We start from the raw sequence: 24354 nt of genomic DNA on the forward strand, positions 1-24354 counted from the left end.
AAAATGTCAAGTATTACCACAAAGCCGAAAAAGAAGAGATTTATGAGAAAACCAGGATTAAGGGCAGACCACTCAAAACCTGTGGATGTCAAAATGCAGACTATCAACAAAAATAATAACAAGCTTAATAAAAAGAATCACACAGCTAAATCTCTAGTGGCATTTGTGTCCAGCAGAGCAATCCTGGACCTTCTGAGGCCTCATACCCTGAGGCGCAAACATTCTCCCCCAAAGCATTGAAGCTCAAGGGCACCTGCTTCTAAAAGAGACCAGTTTCATCAAAATAAAAGCCTTTCCCCAAATGTAGAATTCACCATCAATATTTTCTTTTCCTAACATGGAGACCTGCAGCTTCTTCACTAATACCTCCATAGTGTCCCCTCTCCCTTGAGTTAATGAAAACTGTAATGATTCTTTTTTAAAAATTTTATTTTATTAAAGTATTACAAATAGTATATATGTATCCTCCCCCCCCCCCCCCCCATTGACCTCTCCCCGGACTCTCCTAGAGCCATTAAAATGTCACTGTTTGCTCCCAATGAAGGCATTTTTGTAAAACTTTTCAGCTTTACGTTTCTTATTATCTTTACATGATGTGAATGCCCTTCTGTTACATTTTGAGAAACTTGCCTTTGATAGTTTTAAAATAGCTACCGAAAAAATCATCCATGAACCAACAAGATCTCCACATACACGCACAGCAAATACCTAGAACCCAGTTCCCCTTGAAGACAGGTGCTGTAGCAGAACAGATGTGCCATGATTGGATTGCTGGCCTTTGGCATTAACTTTTGGTGTCCTACCTTGAGAGATGAAAGGTTATGACTAGTCCCAACTTTAGACATAAATCTCCACTATCTCTCTCACCTTATCCACCCACTGCAATTTCAGCAACTGTTGTGGATACGCTAGAATGCAGCATTTACAGTGTTTTGCCTATGTAAATTTTATCCATAATTGCTCTGTATAGTGCTTTTGTTACATTTCTTCTCAAATACAGCTAACTTTTCCAGGACTTAAAAAATGATTTGTTTCTCAATTTGGTTTATTGTTATTGTTCTTGTTTAAATCTGAACTATGAATAAAACACCTGACATCATGTGGAAAGGAAAAACACCCTCTGTGTGTTTTTTTAATCCTCACCCAAGGATATACTTAAAAAATGTGTATATATATATAAGGTCAATTGCCTACCTTATATATCCTGACCACCCACCCTGAGATGGAATCTGCAACCTGAGTATGTGCCTTGACCAGGAATTAAACCCATAACCTTTCGGTGTATGAAGTGATGCTTCAATCAGCTGAGCCACACTGTCTTTTTTCTCTATTTCTACTCTGTTGCCCACAGCACCACACTCTTCCGACACCAGCAATTTTCCAAATCTCCAGTCACCATCTGGATGTCCTATAATTTAACTCAGTTCTGAGGCTATTGGGGAGTTAACATCAGGCCAATCAGATCCCACATGTTCAGAGCTCAGTCCCACGAGACAGCCTCTCCCCAACTTCAGACACCAACTCCCACTCCAGGTGCTTAGGACCAGCTGGTCATGAATCAGATGTTTCCATGACCCCTTCCTCAGGTTCAATAACTGGCTAGAGTGGCTCACGGAACTCAGGGAAACAGTTTAATTACTATTTACAAGTTTATTCTAAAGCGTTACAGCTGAGGAAGCACCAGATGGAAGAGAGACACATCAGCAGGCAATGTGGGAGGGGGACAGAGCTTCCATGCCCCCTGCAGACCCACTCCCCTCCCAGGACCTCCAAGTGTCCAGCCCCAGAAGCTCTCTGACCCATGACATAGGATTTTCATGGAGGCTTTACTACACAGACACAATGGGATGAAACCATTGTTCATTGAGGAGCATTTCTACCTTCAGGCCCTCTTCCCTACCCAGCGGAAGGAGGAGGGGCTGAAAGGTCTAATTCTCTGGTCACTTGGTTGATTCATTTGGAAACAAACTCCCATCTAGTGGTTCAGGTTTGTTTTAAAGGAATTCAGACAATTTTTTGCCAGATGTTTCATAGAAACCTCCTGCTAATTCTATACTTGTTTCTATCTTGTGATGTTTCCTGATTAGTCTGGTGGTTAACAATACCACCTAAAAGTGTGGGTATCAGACATGAAATTTCTTTTTGTGATGCATCATCAGGTGTTGAGGACAAGTCTACAGGGAAGAAATTCATTATCTCCACAGCCCATACCACTGGCCTTTTTTCTTTTCTTTTCAAAACTTCAGAAAGCGTGTTTAATTCATCTTCTCGATAAATTATGGGAAAATCTACAAGAGTAGTGAGTCAACTAAATCGAATAACAGAAATAGCATAAAATTCATTGACATTTTTTTTTCAGGAAATACCTGTATGGGTGCTCCCTTCTGAAAATTCTCCCATGGGTTATTTTCATGAAATGTAGCCTTTGATGGTAAACAACCCATCAGCCCCACAGCACAGACATGCATGCACTTTCTCAGGATTTTGCTAGCAGTCATATCTCAAGAGACTGTCAAAATAAAATGCAATTTACAGGGCAGACAGAGTGTGTCACCAGCATATTAAGTGCGAGGTTACCAAATGAAAATGGAGTCTGTAATTTTCCATTCTTTCTAAATTCCAATATGTTTTTGTTTTAATCCCAGCAGCTGCATAGAGAAAGTGGGATCATGGCGTAGCACCATCTCTGGGTGTCTCAGGACCCACAATGCATCCTCAGCAGGGTGTGGTCCCCTTGCCTTAGTTTAAAATCCTCATCTTATTTTTGGCCCAGAGTAAGTACTCAAGCCCCCTTGTGTGCATTGTATTTTAAGCATTTATTTTAAGCATTTATTTTAAGCATTTATTCAGCTGTCCCCTTTGTTTTTTTACCTTTAGCAACTGGAGACTCACTTCTGCTATCTTTCAGAGAGTTCCATCTTACCTGTCCACCTGCCTATTGGCCCTCGCATCTCCTGAGTGGCCTTGAGCTCCTCTTAGAGCCAAGGCAGAAAGCTGCACTGCCTTGGATATGTTCTTTGAAAGGAACAAATAGTCTGTGTATTGATTTCCTGGCACTGCATAACAAAATACTACAGACTGGCAGCTTAAACAATAAGAAATTACGTTCTCGTGGTTCTGGGAGATAGAAGTCTGAGATTAAGTTATTGGCAGGGCTGGTTTCTTCTGAAGCCTCGCTCACTGGCTTATGGTTATTATTTATCAATTTTACCCAGTGTATTTAACTTGTTAAATAACATTCAATGAGGTTTCATGGGGAAGATGTTACAAGGAACAAACTGTGAGAAGTACTGGCATCCTGTCCGGACTTGTTAGACTAAAGATCACTTGGAGTCGTGTTATACCCATTCTGATTCTCTGCTGCGGAATTAGGTTCACAAAAATTCTATAGCAACCCAAGTCAAACAATAGCATTTTAACAGGAAAAGTGACGGTGGTCACATCACCAAATGAGATCTCTTAAAGATGGCTACAACGCCAAGTGTGTATTTTTAGCCTGGCCTCATCTTGGACTTAACTCTTTTTAATCCCATTTGCCAGCATATCATGAATCTGACCACTTTTTACTACTGCCCTTGTTCTCCTCATGGTCCAGTTCTTCCTAACTGGTGTCTGTTTCCATCCTTTATCCCTGTAGTCAATTTTCATCAGAAAACCAGAATTCTCCAGCTAAAGGCAGTCAAACTCTACAGCTCCATTAGTCACTCACTCCATGAGTTAATTTCTTGCCTGAAATAGAAGCCAAAGTTCTTGTGATGGATTTGGTGATCCTAAACACTCTGCTCCAATTGACCTCTCTGCCCTCACTCCCAACCACTATTTTGCCTGCTCCACCACCCCAGCTAGCAGGCTCCTGTTTGCACACTCTGACCTCAGGCCTTTGCATATGCTTTCTCTTGTGGACCTTGAGAAAAAGAGACACTGACCATGAAGGGCTCCTGGTACCAAAATAGGTTCAAATTAAAACACACACACACACACAGCCATTTTTACACAGGACCCCTTTCACAAGCTACACCATTGTTTGACACTCTCAAGCTTCAGAGAGAAGCCTGCACTGAACTGCTTGCCTACACTGTGCTCCTGCCATCAGAGCCAGCCCTTACAAAGGGGTTCCTGGAATTGTATTTCAACCAATAGGACTATGGTTTCCCCTACCCAATCAGAGCTATACAGTTATATCCCCACAGCATCTTTACCAACCAATCAGAGAAGTTCCATTTTAACTAACCAGGTAAATGCCTTTGGACCAATGAAACTGCAAAGTTTCACTGGAGTTCTTGTTTGCATGAGGCCAGATCAATCAGGGGCTAGGGGCGGGGCCTTCGCTCTATAGAAGTCATTCAACCTCTGGCTCTGGGAGTGCACCTTTTCTTTCCTTGGAAGACTGAAGACTGTATTTCCCTGGTTGGAGCTGAAATGCTGAAGATGTCTCACTGGAGCAGAACAAAGCAGACTTGTGTGGAGCAGAACAGGGCAGGGCAGAGGCAACAGGAGCAGGCAGAGCAGACCAGAGCAAAGCAGAGCTGTCCAACTGGAGAGGAGCCTCACTTGAGGCCACCTCACAGCTTGGTGCTCCATAGCTGTGCTGCTTTAGGATTGAGCTATAACACTATTGAGCTGTTCCCCAGCCCTGCTCTCCTCACAGCCCTGTGTATCACAACTGAGTTGTTTCCATTGAATAAAGTTTCTGTCTTCAGTGCCCCCAAAATTGGGAATTCCTGTTGGCATTAAATTGTTGCCAACAACCATTGGTTGACACTCTCCAGCAACAACATTGCTCCCCAGACACCTGTCCAGCTGGTTTCCTCACTTCCTCCAGGCTTTTTCTTAAATGTCTCCTTTTCAGTAGTGCCATCTATAATACCGATTTAACATCCCAATGCTCCAGCATACCTGATCTCATTTTCCTAAACTATTTTTCTCAATAGAAGCTTCATGAAGTTATGCTTGTGTGGTTCATTGCTGTCTCCCTATTACCTAGAATAATGACAAGCACACTGTTAGTCAATAAATATTTTTTTATTTGCTGGGAACTTTACATGCCTTCTTTAATTTAATCCTCCCCAAATCTATGGAACATGTAATATTATAATCCCCATTCAATAGATGAAAAGGAGAGGCAGAAAAATCTTTTCCCATAGTTTTCCTTTTTATATATTAATCTTTTTATTTATCTTTATTGTTGAAAGTATTACAGCTGTCCCCTTTGTTTGTTTGTGTATTTTCCCCATTGACCCCTTCCATCCGGTACCGCCCCTCCCAGGCCTTCATCACTCTGTTGTCTGTGTCCACGGGTTATGCATATCTCCATAGTTTCTCACAACCCAGATTTAAATTCAGATAATCTGTATTTAAAAATCAAAACATTTCTATTGTGCCTTTATTCTGGATATTTTTGAAAAATATATTAATGATAACAGCTCCCAAGCATTCAATCAGAAATATGTCTTTGAGCCCCTATTATTTTCCTAGACAAATGAGAGAGAAAATGCCATTGACCTCATGGGCTTTGTAGCATAGTGACAGAGTCAGAGAAATTAAAAAATAAATAAGTAAACAAACAAGTGAACGGATATAAAAAAAATCCCCCCACCAAAAAAAAACACAACAACAACAGAGTGATATGATAAAGAGTGATCCAGTGCTAACTTTAGAATGGGTGGTCTAGAAATGTCTCTGAGAAGGTGACATTTAATTTGATATTCAAAGACCAAAGCAAGCATGCATGCTGTTCCCAGAAAAGACTTTGCAAGCACAAGGAATAGTTGGTGCAAAGTCCCAATATGGGAAATATAATCGACCCTTTCAAAAGGCAGGGTGAGACCAGTATCATTGGAAGAGGGCCTCTAAGGCAATGAGTGATACAAAATAATGGTGGAAAGATAGTCAGGGACTATGACACAGGCCTTTGTAAGGATGAACAAGAAGTTTGCATTTAATTCTAAGGACCTATGATGGACTTTAGAGAAGCAGAAGCAGAAAGGCCTACTAGAAGACAACTGCCATAATCTGCTATGGGGATCAAAGTGGCTTGTTTGCAAATGAAAGCAACGAGATGGGGACAGTATATATGCAATATGTTTGGTAAGTCCAGCTATAGGATTTGCTGAAAGATTGCAAGTTGGACAAAGGAAAAGAATGGGACTCAGAGAAGCTCCTAAATTTGAGGTTTGGGCTCCCTGGTGGCTGGTGGTGTCTTGAATAGGCAAAGGTTTGGGGAAGAGTAGGGAGACATCTACCCACTAGCCAACTGTGTTCAATGTATTCTGTTTGACCTTCCCAATGACTCTTCCTTATTTTTCATCAGTCTCTGTCTCCTGGGAGGTTGACCATAGCTCTTTGGGCCTCCTTTCCCAATTGCTTTTGGGTAATAGAAAGCTCCAGAATATCTGACAATAGAAGGCAAGTAAAAGCAGGGTCTATATTGTCCTGGCTCCTTGCCTGTGTGGCCTGCAATGGTTGACAGCATCTCTCTTCTCCAGCTCCTGGTGGGTGGTCCTCCCCCGCAATGACTCTCTCCAGGTACTCCCTATAGTCCCTTCTTTTCTCCTCTTGTCCTTTCAGGCTTAGGATAAAAGTACTCCCCTAATTGCCAGTTCCTGGATACTCTGCCTTGTCCCTTCTTCTTGCTTTATCTGAACTCTGCCTACACCTTTGTAAGTAGTCCTTTTATTGAAAATATGTTAAATTACCTGGATTCTAATTTGTTTGATTGGCATGTGCCATCTCGTTGCTGTCAGGCTCTTGAAATACAAGAGTGAACTGGCAAAGCCAATAAAACACTCAGATAGAGAAATGGGGAGCTACAGCAAGGGGCAAAGGCTGGAGTTCATGATCTGAGGGTCCTTTGTTGATAAAAGGCACTGAAGGTCATGGAACTGGGTTATCTCATCCAGGAAAAGTTTTCCTGAATCTTTAAGAACCACTTTGCTACAGCTCAGTGCTTTCTGACCAGCCAGACAGTAAGCACACTGGCTGGTTCCCTCTTCTGCCTCCGCCCAGCTCCTCTAACAAAGGCTGTGACAAGCTATTAGCATCCTTCCCATTCCCAATTGCCATTTTCAGTCAAGTTTTACCAAAGCCATTATCCCTCTAATTTGCTCCCTGGGATGCTCACTCACACATGACTAGCACCAGCAAGTGGGATAGGGCCCTGCTTTTGTCTGCTTTCTGTTTTAAAATGTATTTTTCTTCTTGAGGGCGATGGTTGTATTGAAAATTATCTGCGGGGGATGAAGAGTCTTCATCAAATTCATCCAGGATTCTGATAGAGCTCCACCCTTGAGGTCAGCTCCCCAGCAAAGCAAGATGATGGATCTGGTTTCAACAGACTGAGTATTCAGATTCAGGTGTGAGCTGGCAGGCAGGCAATTAATGTTTTACACAGAGGTATTTGGGGTATTAATAACACGGAGAACATAAAAGGCAAGTAGAAATCCTCAGTGTTCCATTGAAAAGCAAACAGCTGAGAGCTGATTGCAAAAGGGCCAAAGCAGCTTCTGGGGGCTCCGGATTAATTACCTGCGATCTATCTCCCTAATTACCACAGGAAGTGGTAGCTGGTATTATTTAATTGGCGCTCTTGTTATTTAAGTTCTTGTCTGTTCTGAAAAGCAATTAATGGATCTAGAAGAGGTAGGCTTGTATTTTTAAGAGCTTCCTCAAGACTTCCCAGAAACTCAGTCCTACGTAATTTTCAAGGCCTGATTTATGCCTCTGCTTAGCCTCCTCCAGGATGGATGCCTGGATTCTTGCTAGCTGCTTCCTCTCCTCTGAGTTAGTGGTGAATATCTCCTTAGAACTGAAGCATCTAGCACAGGACTTTCCACCTTTTGCCTGGCCTCATTGGAATTCTAGGGTTCTTTGAACCCATAGTTTCAAACCACCAGTACGAATCTAGCTTGGCTTCTAAATAGGGGAATCTAAATGTAGGGTTCCAAAGATAACTCCTGAATGCATCCTTCTTCTTCAACAGCTAGAGAAAACCATTTATTGTGGTTTTTATCATCCCCAAATTAACTCCCATTTTGAAATTTACCAAATCCAGAATGTTGAAAGGTCAGGAGCTGGCAGAAATCTCAGAGGTTGACTATCCCCCATCCCTCACTTTTTTAATGAGACAATGGAAACAAAGAAAGAGAAAAGTGCCCAGAGGTCCTGAGCTTGGTAGCAGAGCCTGGGTTCCAGACTCATGTTCTCCTCATCCCCATTATTTCTTCTACCCAAGGACCACTTATTCATTGATATAATAATGTTTTAAAAAAGCTTTAAAGTGCACACAACTCTCAGATTCTGATGCAATGGATCCCAGTGAGCACTGAGATTCTGCATTTGTACAAACTCCCAGGTGATGCGGACACTGCTGGTCCACAGACCACTCCATGAATAGCAGGGATTTAGAAAAGGCTCAGTGAGGTTTGTCATGATTCCTATAGGGGCCACCAATTGCATCAATTCATTTTCTCTACTCTTTCCAGAATCCCTTCCTCCATCTTTTGACATTAACACTTGTTTTTCATTAGGCCAGTCTCTCCACCTCCACCACACAGTCAGTCCAGGGGCACCTGGTCTGCCCAATCCTTTCCTATGTGGCAGGTCCAGGTGTGGGCTTGTGATCCAAGTGTTGGCTCGTGATCCAGAAATGGACTTGTGATCCAGGACTGGTCTTGTGATTTAGGACTCTGCTTGTGATTCATGTGTGGGCCTGTGGTCCAGGTGTGGGATTGTGCTTCAAGCCATTCAGTATGGTCTATGCCCTTGATCCACTGCCATCCTGGTTATATTAACAATGGGATATGACAGAGCCATGTAAATCAGAAATGTGATAAAGCTTGCTCTCATTGTTGACGAACAGGCATTCTCTCTTCGTTGGACTTACTGAGCAAGAGACCCAGAAGCCACGGTGTTCTTTACAATGGTCTGCTGGAGAGGAATCCACTTCTAGAAACACAGGTCTAGAGAGCGAGGACCTGTCTGCATCCAGATGACAGCACTGAATACCTGTTCCAGGTGTATGTGAAGCTGAGTCAACCCCCTGGATGTTTCTATTTCATGAGCCCATAAAAATCCTTTGTTTTGCTTAAGATGAGCTTCTGTTACTTGCAGCCAGAATAGTCTTGATTAATATGGTTCCTATCAGGAAGGATTAGGAAAGGATACTATATAATAAAGAGCTAATATACAAATGGTCATCATGCCCTCACGTCGTCAATGGCTCAGACACTCAACATTGGGGAGGGAAGAATGGGGCCCAGCCAAGCACAAATGAGCTCAAGAGAGAGGAGTGGGGACCAGACAGGCTGCAGCCCAGGAGAGGGACAAGCTGCCCGCCCTGCGGTCCCAGGAAACCTGCGGCTGTGGCCCAGAAGAAGCTGCCTGCCCACAGTCCCCTGTGGCTGCGGCCAGCCCAGGCAAAGCTGCCCCAGGTCCTGGGTGCCTGAAGCCAACCAGAGAGAGGGAAGCCTGGGTCCCAGGTGTGGGGTGAAGCAGAGGTGGTTAGGGGTGATCAGGCCAGCAGGGGAGTGGTTAGGGGCGATCAGGCTGGTAAGGGAGCAGTTAGGGGTAATCAGGCAGTCAGGAAGGCGAACAATTAGGAGCCAGTGGTCCTGGATTGCGAGAGGCAGTCAGACATCCTCTGAGGAGTCCTTGATTGGAGAGGGTGAAGGCTGGGCTGAGGGACACCCCCACACATGAATTTCATGCACAGAGACTCTAGTTACATATAAGAAGTCAGAACTAGAGAGCTGAAAATTGGCTAATAAGCTGCCCAGCAATATCTGGTTGCCTAGAAGTTCGAGATTTCCATGGCTCCCAGAAGACATCACTGAACCTTAGCTACTTGCACAAGCTCAAAACCAAAGGCTTCCACCTCCCTCACCCACTGAACTCCCTTCCTCTCTAGTCTGGAGGTGGGTGTTCTAGGGGACAGTTCCTCCACCCATGTGTTCTACACAGAAGTGCCATTACTTTACATCCCTGGCATTCTAGCACAGCCTCTTTCTAGCACAGGACCACGGTGTAGAAACCCTTGAGTGCAATGCCTGCCCTGTCTCTTGGACTCTACATGATCTGGAGGGTCAGCATCACATCTCAGAACTTCCCTGCCATTATCTGCAAGATGAAGCCAGGAGATCTAGCCTTGCCAAGCTGCTGTGTGGACCAAGCAAGATGCTTTGAACACAGTCTCTGCCTCCTCTTCCAATGTCATGATCTGGATTTTTTACTTCCTCCTCATATTCCCTTTCTGATCTGACATTCTCAGAGGAAACTTTATTTTTCTTCTTTGAGGGTCTCTTCCTGGCTCCAGGATCTCTGTTTCAGACAAAGGAGAGACTATACACTTCTCCATCCCTCTCCATGGACCAAAATATTAGGATTTCACTCTCACCATGCTCAGTGGTGATTAAGCAAACTCAAAATCAATATTGCAGGTCAAGTGAAGGGAGGCAGATCAGAAGGCTATAAAAATGTGTCTCTCCAAGGGAACTAGGCTGACATTAGCTAGCACTCTCTCCTGGGAGTTCACTAAAGCCTCTACCTAGAGTGTGGTGGTCTGCTGGCTGCAGGGGCCCCTCCCTATGCATGCACACTACTCACCCTTTGACAAAAAGATGTCCAGAGAATATTGGAAAATAATGAACACTTCTTTGGAAAACAGAGGGAGCTCACCAATAATCTTCAGCTAATATGCATAGGGATGCTGGGGCCACTGTCTGTTCTTCAACCCACTTCACTGTCTGACCAGCCTCCAAACACTGTGCCAAAGGACACTGAGGGGTAGGAGCTGGACAAACGTGTCCCAAAGGAAGTTTTCTTGCTCAGCCACTCCCATTCTTTTAGTTAAATCAATTTTATTGGGGTAACGCTGGTTAATAACATTATATAAATTTCAAGTATATAACTCTGTAACATAACAACTGTATACTCCATTGTGTTCTTGCTATTCAAAGTCTGGCTTCCTTCCATCACCTTGTATTTGACCCCCTTTATTCTCTTTGTCCTCTCTCTTGCCCCCTGCCCCTCTGGTGACTACCATTCTATTATTTGTATCTATGAGTTCTTTGTTTGTTTGTTTGTTCATGTGTTGCTTTTTGCTTAATATCCCACATATGAGTGAAATGCATAGAAGCAGAGAATGGAATAGTGATTACCAGTGGTTGGGTGGGGGGTGGGAGTTATTATTTAGTCAGTGTAGTTTCAATTATGCAAGATGCATACATTCTAGAGATCTGTTTTTCAACATAGCACATCTATTTAACAGTGCTGTACTGTGCACTTAAAATTTTAAGTGGATAGATGTCATTTTAAGTATTCTTAAGAGAGAGAGAGAGAGAGAAGCAAAAGCACTAAGGAAGTTTTGGCGAGGGTGGATATAACTATTACCTTCATAATATGGTGATGGTTTCATGGGTGTGTATGTCCAAATAAATCAACACCTATACATTAAGTATCTTTAATTCCTGGTATCTCAATTGTACCCAGATAAAGAATAATAAACAGCTTTCCCAATTGATCTCTGTTGTATTCTTGCTTCTCTATAACCCATGTTTTCACATGGCAACCAGACCACTGTTGTGAAATGTAAGTTAGATCCTGTGCTTCCCTGCTTAAAACCCTCAAATGCTTTCTCCTTACTTGGTGTCAGATTCTAACTGTTCTGCAAGCCAGACTCAGTGCCTTTCTTCTAGCCCTTGAACATGGCAGCCTTGTTCACACCACAGATCTTGCATTTGCTATGTAAAATGTCCCTCTCCCCAATTCTGCATAATCCTCTTTTTCCTTAGTCAGATCTTCTTGCTACTACTACTTGTTTTAATATGATGTCTCTGACCACCCTACACAACTCAGAAACCCCCACTATTACCTGTCACTTGTCTCTCTTGTGCTTTTTATCCCAGGTAGTGTTTGTCAATCTCAGAAATGATTGTGTTTATTCACTCATTTATTTTTATTCTACCTCTTTTTTCCTCCCATTGTGCTTGTCCTATAATAGATACTCAATAAATAATGCCTATGAATGAGTGAGTTAACTGTGTGGCCTTGCTTAAAACATTTACTTTCTCAGAACTTAGTGTCCACAATTATAAATTGAAGGCATTAGACAAGGAGAATCCTTGATATATAAAATCTCTTTGCTATGGCCTGAATATGTCATTTGGGATTTGGGAGAGAGGAAAATAGGGTTTCAGGATGTGACTTGGGATTGGTCTTTGAGGTACTAAGATCTTATGGATGATATAAAGCTTAGAAAAAAAATGTTACAATATAGGAGGTGACTCTAATTAAGTCTATAATTATAGACTGACAGTGAATTCTGATTATAGATAAAGCAAATAACATTCTAAACAGCTGATTATTTAGAAGACATCACGAAAAAATAAATATTTGAGCTGCATCATGAAGGATGAGTTAGATACAGACAGATGTCCCACACACTCTTACTTGATTTTGAGCCAATTCCCATTCATCTCTGGACTCGGGGTGCAGGCACAGGATATCACGGTAAAGCACGGAGTCTGGCCAGATTGCATTTGGTCCATAGCTCTGCTATACAGCAGCTCTGTGACCTGTGTGAGTAGCTGACCTGTTTGAACCTGTGTCCTCATCTGCAAAATGGGGTTAATGGTATCAATTACATAGACTCGGGAGAACTTGATTGGGTTTTATTACCAAGCCCAGCGAGTGTGTGGAACAATGACTCACTCTTATTAGGCCCTCATGAAATAGTAAAGAAAATACAAAACTAGTAACAACATAGATACATGCTTCAAATTTATTAGGCTGTCATACAATATTAAAGAAATGGAAGCAGAGTGAGAGAACACAGGACTCAATGTTTCAGTCACCATTCCTTGACTGCCTACCCATGGTGGGTATGGTATTGGTCCCTGGGCTAACTTGGAAGAGTATAGCCATAGAGGAAACTACACACTGCCTTTCTTCTCTCCTAGATTTAATATGTAGGGAGAGTGCAAAAGGAGAGGCACTAATCATGTTCAAAATTCTCAACAATAAGTTCTAAGACCTTCAGAAATGTCCAAGCATGGTGCTATCACTATGGCAAATGCTGTTTTTCTCATAAACTATTATTAAAAACCTAACACATTTGTGCCTCAGAAGTTTTCTCCCAAAAGGACTAGATTAGGTGCCCCACTATATTCTAACAAAGGACCATTGCTATTTCAGAGTTCTTTTTCACTTAATCTCTTCCACACACAATAGATGTTTTTCTTTTCTTAAAGATTTTTCAAGAAGAAAAGTTTCACTCATTTCATTAAAGTGACAGGTCAGCACGACCAGGGATAGGGATTAGTCAATGAGGCTGGGCCATGCAAGTGTAAGGTCTGACCTGCCTGATTTAAAAAAAAAAAATATGTATTTTGTATGGACTTTTTGTATTTTCAGCATGGACTTTTTGTCTTACTTTTGATTCATTAAAATTTTATTAAAATGTTAAAATAAAATATGAAGATATTTGTCTTATTACTTTGTTTCTTGGCACTGATTAAATTTTGTTGCCATGGTGAGTGCCCCTCTTGCCTCACCCTTGTCTGGGGTATGCAAATGTGAAAAGACCAAGTGCAACTAGGCTCCTTAAGATGATTAGTAGCCAGTTGGTCTCCTACCGATAAGACTAACAGCCAGCCTCTACTGAACGACATTGCACCAGGCACATTTCATCTGATGCCTCATTTCACCCCTGTGATAATTCCTTGAGGAAACAATACACCTCCACTTAGGAGATGAGGCACATAGTAGGCTTTCAAATATATGTGTTGAATTAATAACAATAATAATAGTGCCTCATTTTTTCTTGAATGCCTACTCTGTGTCAGGAATGATACTAAATTATATATTCATCAACTCATGACAACTTTAAGGTCATACATAAGGAAGTTGATTTACCTGTTTAAGGTAATATAATAAAGAAATAAGAAATTAGGACTTGGATCCAGGTTGGGTTTCCCGATAAAATATAGGAGGTCCAATTAAATTTGGATTTCAAATAAACAATGAGTTACTTTGAGTATAAGTATACATCCTTCTACTCAATTATTTATTGTTTATGTAAAATTCAAAATTAACTGAGCACCCAGGATTTTGTTTTCTTTTTGCTTCTCTGTCTTTTCTCTTTGTTACAACTTTATTTTTAGTGGGGGTTTAGGTTCACAGAAAAATTAGAGGAAAAGAACAGAAATTTCCCACATGCCTCCTGTCCCCCAACATGCACAGCCTCCCCCACCATCATCAGCATGCCCACCAGAATGTTGCAGTTGATGAATCACCGTGGACACATCACCCTCACCAGAGTGCCTAGTTTACATGAGGGCTCACTCTTGGTGTCATGCATTCTGTGAGTTTGGACAAATATATTATGACATGCATCCACCATTACAATATCACACAGAGCATTTTCCCTGAGTTCTCTGTGCTCCACCTGTTCATCCCTCCTCCCAACCCATAGTTTTGCTTTTGCCACAATATTATATAGCTGAGGCCATACAGTACGTAGCCTTTTTAGATTGGCTTCTTTCACCTAGCAATTCACATTTAAGGCTCTTCCACATCATTCACAGTTGAACAGCTCATTTCTTTTGAGTGCTGAATAATACCCTATTGTGTGGCTCTATCACAGTTTATCTCCTGAAGGACATTTTAGTTAACTATAAGTTTGGGAAAATAGAAATGAAACTTCTGTGAATATCTGCATGCAGGTTTTTGTGTAGATAGAAATTTTTAAAACCTGCGTGTAAACACCAAACTGTCTTCCAAAGTGGCTGTGTCATTGTGCACTCCCAGCAGCAGTGAATCAAAGCTCCCATTTAGTAAACGCTCACCATGCACCAACCAATTCATAGCACAGTAAACCAACATATAACACATTTCTAGGTGTCCCTGACACACAGGGTCACTTACAAGTAGCTCAAATTATGACTTTTAGATAAACTAAGTGCCAAGAGTCTTCTGCACTCTCTCTTGTAAGCAATGCAGGATCCTCATCTTTGGCTTCCTTTATTATCCTCATCCATTTAATGAGGCAGCTGAGGCAAGAATGTCCAAACCTTTCCAAGCTAGTGTTGCTCAGTGGTTGAGCATTGACCTATGAACCAGGAGGTCCTGGTTAGGTTCGTGGTCAGGGCACATGCCCGGGTTGCAGGCTTGATTCCCTGTAGGGGGCATGCAGGAGGCAGCCAATCAATGATTCTCATCACGATGTTTCTGTCTCTCTCTCCCTCTCCTTTCCTCTCTGAAATATAAAAATATAAAAGTATATTAAAAATAAAAATAATGTCAAACTTCTGCCATGATACCATGACATCTCGTGTCTTGAGTGGGAAGTGGCGCCCAGTCCCACCCCGTGCCACTTCCTCCAGGAAACCTTTCCCAGCCAATTGCCCTGGTTGATTCTATGCACCACATCCACTCGCTCTGCAGTTATGACTGCTCTCCCCACACCACTCTAGAATCGTCTCTCAAGTTCCCTGAGGTGGTGGCTCTTGCTTGTTTACTGCCATGGCAGCCAGTGCCTGGCATGTGGCCGTTACTACCACATGTGTGCTGAGTGAATCAGAGCATGACTACAAGGATGCTCAGGAGAGGCACCCAAGAAGAGGAAGAGCGCCTGGGAAGGTTGATGGGCACTTAGGACCCTCTGGTGTCTCTGCACATCTGGTCCTGGTGTAGGCATCTGACTTGAGCTACTTGGAGGAAGCAGCTTAAAGGCACGATTCCTCCCTGGCCCGCATCACTGACTCCACATGGCCATCTTCCAAGACCCGCAAGGGTTCCTCTGCGAACATCTCCCTCACACTGAGTTAGAAACAGACATGGCAGTAACAGTCACAAAATAGCAAACAGTCTCCTCACTGCTGGCCATGCAGGGAGACTCTTTCAGGGCAGGTCTCAGAGAGAGCGCATCTGCCTCAGCTTGTCTCCTTGGCCCATAAACAGAGTGTGGGGGAGAAAAATGGTGTGACTTCCCCTGGGACTGGCCAGTCTCTGAGGTGGCCATACAATTTCAGGATAAATCCCGAGCTCAGAGATCAAAAAGCACAAATGGCCAGGCCTCCATCTAAAACAGTCTAGAAGCCCCTTCCTTTCCTAGTGGCAGCTTCTGAAAGAGCAGAACACTTTTTTTCTTTTGTTTGAGATGGAGGGGCAGCGAGAGAGTATGCTTTTAATAACTAGCCCTTTCAGTCTCATAGCAATTGTTTGAAGCAAGTATGATCATTACAATCCCCATCTTACAGATGAGAAAGCTGAGGCACAGAGAGGTTAGGTAACATGTCCAAGGTCACCCAGTTAGTGGGATGGGAGCCGGGCCAGGCAGACAGTAGCGCCACGCTGTTTCAAGGACATTCCCAAGCAGCCTCTTTATTGATGTTTTCAATATGTAATACCCACAATATCCTGGTGAGTAACTTATTAGGAGCGCAATTTTTGAGAAGAGAACATTGAGAGTCAATGAAGTTAAAGAAATCATTCAAGACAATAAAATGAGTTAGTGACAGAGTGAGAATTCAAACCCAGAAATAAGCCTGTAATCTTTTTGGCATCAGCCTGTAATCTTTTTGGCATCCCCACCCCTCCTCTGCATGTGGTGTGTGTGTGTGTGTGTGTGTGTGTGTGTGTGTGTGTGTGATTTCCCCCATTTGTGAACAGAGCTATATTTATATTGAATGATCATGAATAATTCCTTCAAATCTAATAGTCTCTGACTCAATTATGAGCATGTATTCATTGATGCCCACTTTTATGACGTCCTGGGAGGAAATCAATAGGATGAATAGGGTTCCTGTCTCCCAGAAAAGTAACTCATGTCAGCATAATGTGAATGGCATAGCTGTCACATGACTCTAATGATGTTGAACCCCAGAATCCAGGGACAGGGATCAAGGCAGGACAACTACAGTGGATCATTGACTCGGCTATTTAAGAAATGTCTCTTAGGGTCAAGCACTTTGCTAGGTACTAGGGGTAAAAATGACAAAATGCACTAAAACCCTGCCTTCATAAAATTCACAATATAGTGGAAGGCAAACAAGGAAATAGATAAGGATCCATTGTCCAGAACATTGTTGGGGTGGGATTCCATGCATAGGCACCATATAAAGGCTTCCCTGAAAAGTTCAAACTAGGCCACTTCAGTCCCTCAAAGATGAGTAACCAGGCCAGAGGTGGAAGTGGAGGGAGAGGAACAATCAACCAACTTTCCAGGCCATGGGAGCATCATGGCCCAAGCCCTGGGGAGAAGCTGTGAGAGCCAAGGTTAGACATATAAGCACAGCCTGGGTCATGTAGGACTTTGTATGCACCCACCTCCACCATAGAGCTGGACTTTTGTTTTGTTATAAGGTGAGAATGATTGGCTGAGAAATAAAGTAAAGATAATTTCCAGCACACATGTAGCACTTCTGTGACCTGGGGAAGTTACTCACCCTCTAATGACTCAGTTTCTCTATCTGTAGATGGTATAGTAATAAGAACCCATCTCTCAGGATTCAAGGAGGGAATTCCTGGAGAGTTTAGCAGAGTGCATGAGCTTGCAGTCCCCAGAGCTGTTCTTTGATTATAGTTGGAGAACCATTATTACCCTATTAAAATGGTGTGATCACTCACATTTTGCAGTTGAAAAATCTGAGAGCATCTGGAGACTGGAAAAATATTGAACAATTGGAAGATGTTATATCACAGGAAAATTGATAGGGATCCCCTATGTGGCTTCCTCTATGCCCTGTGTCTACAGAGATGACTTGCAGATGTGTTTCAGATAGAAATAGAGGGCATGGTCATAGCTTTTTCTGGACCCCAAGATGCCTGAAGAGGTGCCAGGAAAGGGAACAGCCTTTTGGGAATGAGGAAGCTGCAGATTAGGGACCAAGCTGTGAGAAGGGCTGCGAGTGCACATAGGAACAGAAAGAAGCAAGTTCCAAGCATGTCTGAAAAGAAGCCATCAGATTCTGAGAGTCAGATATCTAAATAGTAAGGCATGGCCCCAAGGACAACTTACCCAGTGCCCAGAAATTAAATGGAATAGGCTCTGAGGTCCTTGAGTGTCTTGATCTCATGCTATGGCTTTGTATAACTCCAGCAGTAGGCTTCTGTTACGCTGTGTGTGGGTACCATGAATGAAATATAGATGAGTCATGTTAGCAATGATGATGGCGGTGTTGTGAACCTTATCAATCACTTCCTGTGGGCCAGCCACCTTCCTCCATGCTATACAAGTGTGAATCCCCATAGTCACTGACCTTGAAGAGCTCACCAATGTCAGGGACTGAACAAAGACTTATGCAGAAAGAAGACCTGGGTCAGAGGTATCACAGCCTTGGCTCTAACATTCCCTGACACCCAGCCTACTGTACCAGGACCCCACACCTGCCTGTGCATAGGGCCTCTGTTCATATACCTGCCTGTCCTAGCGAGTATTCAATACACATTGCTTTACAGTGAGATGAAGCAAATTTTGAGGAGCTGCATCCAGTAGAATCTACTTGAAGCCTTCCATTCTAACCCGAGCCAGCACCTTAGCACATGGATCACAACTCTGGCCAGTTTGAACTTGATTGTAGAGGAGAGGCCAATATCTTCAAAGACAGAAATTATAAAATACTGTAAAGGAGGCAGCTTATATGGCAGAGATTTATTTTCTCACAGTTTTGGAAGCTGGAAGGCCAAGATCAAGGTGTTGGCAGACATCCTTGGCTTGCAGATGTCTGCCTTCTCCTGTGTCCTCACATGTTCCTTTCTCTGTGTGGACACATCCCTGGCCCGTCTTTGTGCATCCAAATATCAGTTCTTATAAGGACACTGGTTGTGTCAAATTAGGGCCCACCCTAACAGCTGCATTTGCCTTGATCACCACTTTGAAGTCCTCATCTCTAAGTACAGTTACATTCTGAGGCCCTGGGGGTTAGAGTTTTAACATATGAATGGGGGGCACAAACTAAGCCCACAGCATTGGTTATGGAACTGTCCTGGGCATCAGTTTCCTTATCTGTAAAGCGGAGAGCATACATTAAAGTTTGTAAAGTGACTAGGGCAGCACCCAATACCTAGTAGATATAATGTACATGTTTTCCAAGTAAGGAAAGTGAGAACATATATGAAGGAATCATCAACCTGACTTAGTTGTTAGAAGAAGAGCTACTCATAGGTTCCAGTCCCCAAACTCGGACCTTATATAAATATAAATACGTGCAACTATAATAGCTGTTGAACAAATTAATGACTCCGTTGAATCAGAGGGGCAAGTGACTCAGAATAGAAGGAGGGGTCAGGCTCACAGACTTGGGAGGAAGATCTGAGATTCTCTCTCATCTTAAGAGAAAATTGCTTTCCAGGAGGTAGTGATGTGCTCAGAGCATCACAGCTGGTAGAAGGCAGGACTGTGGCGAGATGTCTCGGATCCAACCTCTCAGGCCACTGCCGTTCTTGCTTGGCACCAAACACCTTCCAGGGAGCTGAGATTCTTAAACCATGTGAGTCCTCCCTTTGTCCCAAATCCCCATGAATACCAGACACGTCCAGGCCTGCGAGAGTGATTTTCAGCAATAATATTACTTTTTAAAATGTTGGCTTTGCATCTTTCACCTGGAGGCCCAGATTAATTATATGCATAAAAATCGGATAAAATTCTGGTCCTTGGAGACAGGATGTGTGCTGCGTAATGAGAATGGGTGAATCACAGCAGATGGGGAATAACACAAGTCCGTGCACAGAAAGATGAACCACAAGGGCAGAGAAGTGACAAAACTGAACACAGAAGCCCGGGCTGGAAGAAGAGGTGTCTTAGAGTAATTGCCGGCTTTGGGACTCACTCTGACATCTGCTTGGATGCTGTTGCCACAAATATCCTGGAATGTATTCACCTTGCTATATTAATCAGAGGGCCAATGAATCATGCATGGATATTATTATTTAAAGTTATTTATTATACTTTGTTCTTAAAGCAAAAGAATCTTATTCCAAAGATGCAGGAAAGTAAAATCTACATACAGACTTTATAATATGTCTTCTCAATTTAAAGTAATAATAAAATACAATTTTCTATTAAAAATACTTGCTTATTATAGAAAATTTTAAAAGTGCATTCAGAGAAAATTCTTCCATTTTCCCCCTGTGTCTATTTTATAGTCTTTGAGCACAGTATTTTAATTAATGCTCCATGATATCAGTGTAGCATAATTATTCAATTTTTCCTATTATAAATTTTGGTAGTTTCCAGTTTTGAAGGGTAAGTATAAGTGAGCTTAGTTTCATGCTCTGAATTAATTGTGTGTTTTTTTCTTAAAAAAGGGGGAACTAAGATTGTGAAAATCAGATATTTTTGTAAGTTGCACATACTATGATTTCATTTATTGACAGTCATATTGTTGAAGTATATCATTAGCTAAGTTACCTGAAAAAATCTTTAATAAATTTTCAGATGTTAGGATTTGAATCCAGCTATCAGTACACTTTGAAATCATACAAAAACTCAAGTAATAATAAAACCAGAGGGGAAAAGGAAGAAGCATGAATTTGAGGCATACCAAGTCAGGTGCGACCCAAGGTGCTCAGGCACTGGGTGTGTGGATTTCAACCCTTGACTGATTTTCCATCTGTAAACTGGGGATCACATGGCTTTCCCCCCACGGTGGTCAGAGCTATCAATCATAAATTGGATGTGAAGCACACAGCCCAGGAGCTTGACCCAAGGTCATCCTTCCTCTTACCCAGTTAATGCAAATTCTAAGCGCCCCTTCTCCAAGACTATATAGACAATTCAACTCAAAGTGCTATTTATTAACCTCCATTTTCTTATGGAATTATACAGTCTCCTTTCTAATTTGCATATATGAACACAATGTAAAATAGCTAATTGCATTTTTTTAGTCATTTTATTTTAATTCACTACCTCAGAGATTCTTCTGAGCCAGTACCAAGAAAGTGCTATTATTGAAAAATTATCACCTACAACGTGTCAGGGTCCATAGTGGTTCCAGCCAATGCGGCCACTCACAGTGCCCTTCATATGCTGGAGGTGGCCTTGTCCCTGGGTCCTCCAGGCTCGTGCCGCTCCCCAGCCTTGCTGGTGATAGTCTCAGCTCTCTCACAGCTCAGCTCAACACTTAACATCTCAGTGAAGTTTCAGGCCTGCTAGAAATAATCACATTTTCCCATATGCTGGAACTGCTCCACACACAGTTGCTGTTCCCAACATCAAACTCATTTTCAGGAACTCGTTCATTCTTGTCCATGTCCTTCACTCACCTGCAAGTGCTCGGTTTAAATAGGTGAGCTTGTGATGGAGAAGCATAGGACTTTTTTGGGAACCAAATTAGACCTTGTCGTTTTGCATATTGGTTCATAACAGGTCAAAACATTGCTAAGTCATCCAAGAATGCTTTTATTTATATTTCCTATAAGATAAGGGAAGAGGGCACTGCTTATGTAAAAGGATAGTATCCTTTTACAGTGGCATTGTTTGGATACCTCTGCCAGAGAAGGGTGTTAATGGAGTTTATAAGAGGCCCCCATCTGCCCACCCAATGGCACTGCCGTTGGGCAGTTTTCAAAACTCAGCAGTGCCTCAGAATGTCTTTACAACAGGACCCTGAAGCTGGGATGCCGCATGCTTCCTCCCTCAAAAACAAAAAGGAAGCTAGAGTGGATGTCACATTCTATGTTAATTTTTAATACATCTGAGTTGTATTTTGGGCTTTCATAATGTCCCTGCTAGACTTATTAGATTTGAATTAATCACCAAGCCCTCCCCCACAATTCCCTAATTAATTCTACACAAGACCCTGCTTTGATCAATTTACAAACTTCATTGTATTGAGTTAATTAAGAAATTGAAGGCATGGGTTTTGTCATTACTACAGGCTGCGCCAATTGACCCTGGGTGATGTTTGACGCCCTGCTGTGAACCTAGAAAAATGAGGTCCTGACTGCTGCAGGGATGGAAAACTGTGGATGATCTGGAGACAGAGTTGAAGCTGGCCGAGGAAAACAAGCTCATCATGACTTTTGACATGACTTTGAAAACTGGAAAGTGTCATTCCTGAGCAAGAGGAAGCACTCAACATTGGCTGTGCATTTTAACTGTGTGAAGTCTATAATCTAAAACAGTGAAGCATAGGCACTTTGAAATGAACATGACTTGCACTTGAAATCTTATTCTGGCCCTGGTTTGATAAGTGGTTAGAGCACTGGACCATGGACCAACTGGTTGTGGGTTTGATTCCCAGTCAGGGCAAGTATCTTAGTTGCAGGTTCATCCCTGGCCTGTGCCTCTCAAATGATGGATATAGTTGACTAGAAGCCCGGTGCACGAAAATTTTTTCCCGTGTGGGGGTGGGGAGGGGTCCCTCAGCCTGGCCTGTGCCCTCTCACAGTCTGGGACCACTCGGAGGATGACCACCTTCTGGCTTAGGCCTGCTCCCCGGGGGATTAGGCCTAAGATGGCAATCAGACACCCCTCTGGCAGCCTGGGAGCCCTCGAGGGATGTCCACTTGCCAGTGGGGAGCAGACCTAAACTGCAGTCAGACATCCTTAGCACTGCTGAGGAGGCAGGAGAGGCTCCCACCACCACCGCTGTACTGGCAGCCGTCAGCCTGGCTTGTGGCTGAGCAGACCTCTCCTACTGTGGGAGCGCATTGACCACCAGGGGCAGCTCCTTCATTGAGCGTTTGACCCCTGGTGGACAGAGTGTGTCATATTGACCAGTCAGTCATTCCCAGTCTTTCTGCTTTTAGGGTCATTTAGCATATTACCCTTTTATTGTATAGGATAGAGGCCTGGTGCATGGGTGGGGGCTGGCTGGTTTGCCTTGAAGGGTGTCCCAGATCAGGGTTGGGGGTCCTGCTTGGATGCCTGGACAGCCTGGGTGAGGGGCTGATGGCTGTTTGCAGCTGGTCACACTCCATTCAGGGTGGGGGTCCCCACTGAGGTGCTTGGCCAGTCTGGGTGAGGGTTTGAGGACTGTTTTCAGGCGGGCCAGTGACTGAAGCTCCCAGCCTCTCCTTTTTTTTTATTCTGGGATTTATTTACCTTCTATAATTGAGACATTGTTGCTGTCACTGGTGCTCCCAGCTCTGAGGTTGCGGCCAGCTGAAAGCAGGTATCTGGGGTTTGTTTAGCTTCTATAATTGAAACATTGTTGCTTTTGGGCTCAGAGCCTGGCCGTGGCAAGCGGGGAACCTTGGCTTCCTCCATCACTGGAGCAAGCAAGCCTCATGCTCGCTTCAGCTGCGTGGCTGCTGGCCACCATCTTTGTTGGCAGTTAATTTGCATATAGCCCTGATTAGCCAACGGGAAGCATAGCGGAGGTATGGTTAATTACTCTTTTCTTCTTTTATTAGATAGGATGGGAGTCCAAACTGCTGTCTTTGGGGCTCCAATGTACTCAAGCTCAAGACTAACAAGGTCAACCTTAAACCAATGATTGTTGCATCCTATTAGGTTTCCTACAACAGCATTTGATACTGTGACCCTGTTTTTGTTGCTTGAAAATTTCTTCATCCTTAGTTACCTGGAGGCCTTTCTCCCTACTTCTCCCATTTCTTATTTTTATTTATTTTTTGATATTTTTTCTTAGTCTCCTGGCCTACATTCACTTCATGTCAGCCACTTAATTGTTAGTGTAACCCAGGGTGTTGCCCTTAACCCTTTTGTTTTTCTTACTCATGCATAAGCAAGTTTCCTTTCTTATCTTCACTGAGAGCACTTAGCTTTTCATCAAAAAAAGAGATAAGGGTCACTTTCTCTGGAGAGTGTTTTCTGCAGCTTCCCCCAGAGTAAATCTTTCCCACCTCTGTGCTAGTTCTTTATCATTTACTTCCTTCTACCAAGGCCTTTATCACAGTCAGAAATTATCTCTCATCAGTACCTCTCTTCCACTAAAATTTGAGCTGCTCCAGGTTAGGGTCTTATTTATCTTGGTCTCAACAATGCCCAGCCAGGGGCCTAAGATCAAGCAAGGACTCAATAAGCACATTATGAATGGACCTGTGCCAATATTGGGAACATCATTTAAATGCATTGTGCTGTGCCCTGTAAACAACTACAGCTTTTGTCTTCCCAGTTCAGGTCTATTTGCTGAAACAAGATCTCAAGGAGAACTAACACTTGCATCCTAAGTGGAATCCATTAAGACCATGGCAGACATTGAATTAGGCCTAAATCTTAGTGGACAGGAAAAAATTCCACCTGAGGGATGGGCACTGGGGAAATCAAGGTTTGATTTCTGCACTGGGAGGAGGAAGGGGAGGAAGAGAATTTAGAGCCCCTCAAAGACTCCTAAATTCAGTCCAGGAAATGCCTTTACTAAAAATTGGTGGTGTATAACATATTGATCAGTATCT

Source organism: Myotis davidii, unplaced genomic scaffold (genome assembly GCF_000327345.1).
Source record: "Myotis davidii unplaced genomic scaffold, ASM32734v1 scaffold204, whole genome shotgun sequence".
Taxonomy (NCBI): Eukaryota; Metazoa; Chordata; class Mammalia; order Chiroptera; family Vespertilionidae; genus Myotis; species Myotis davidii.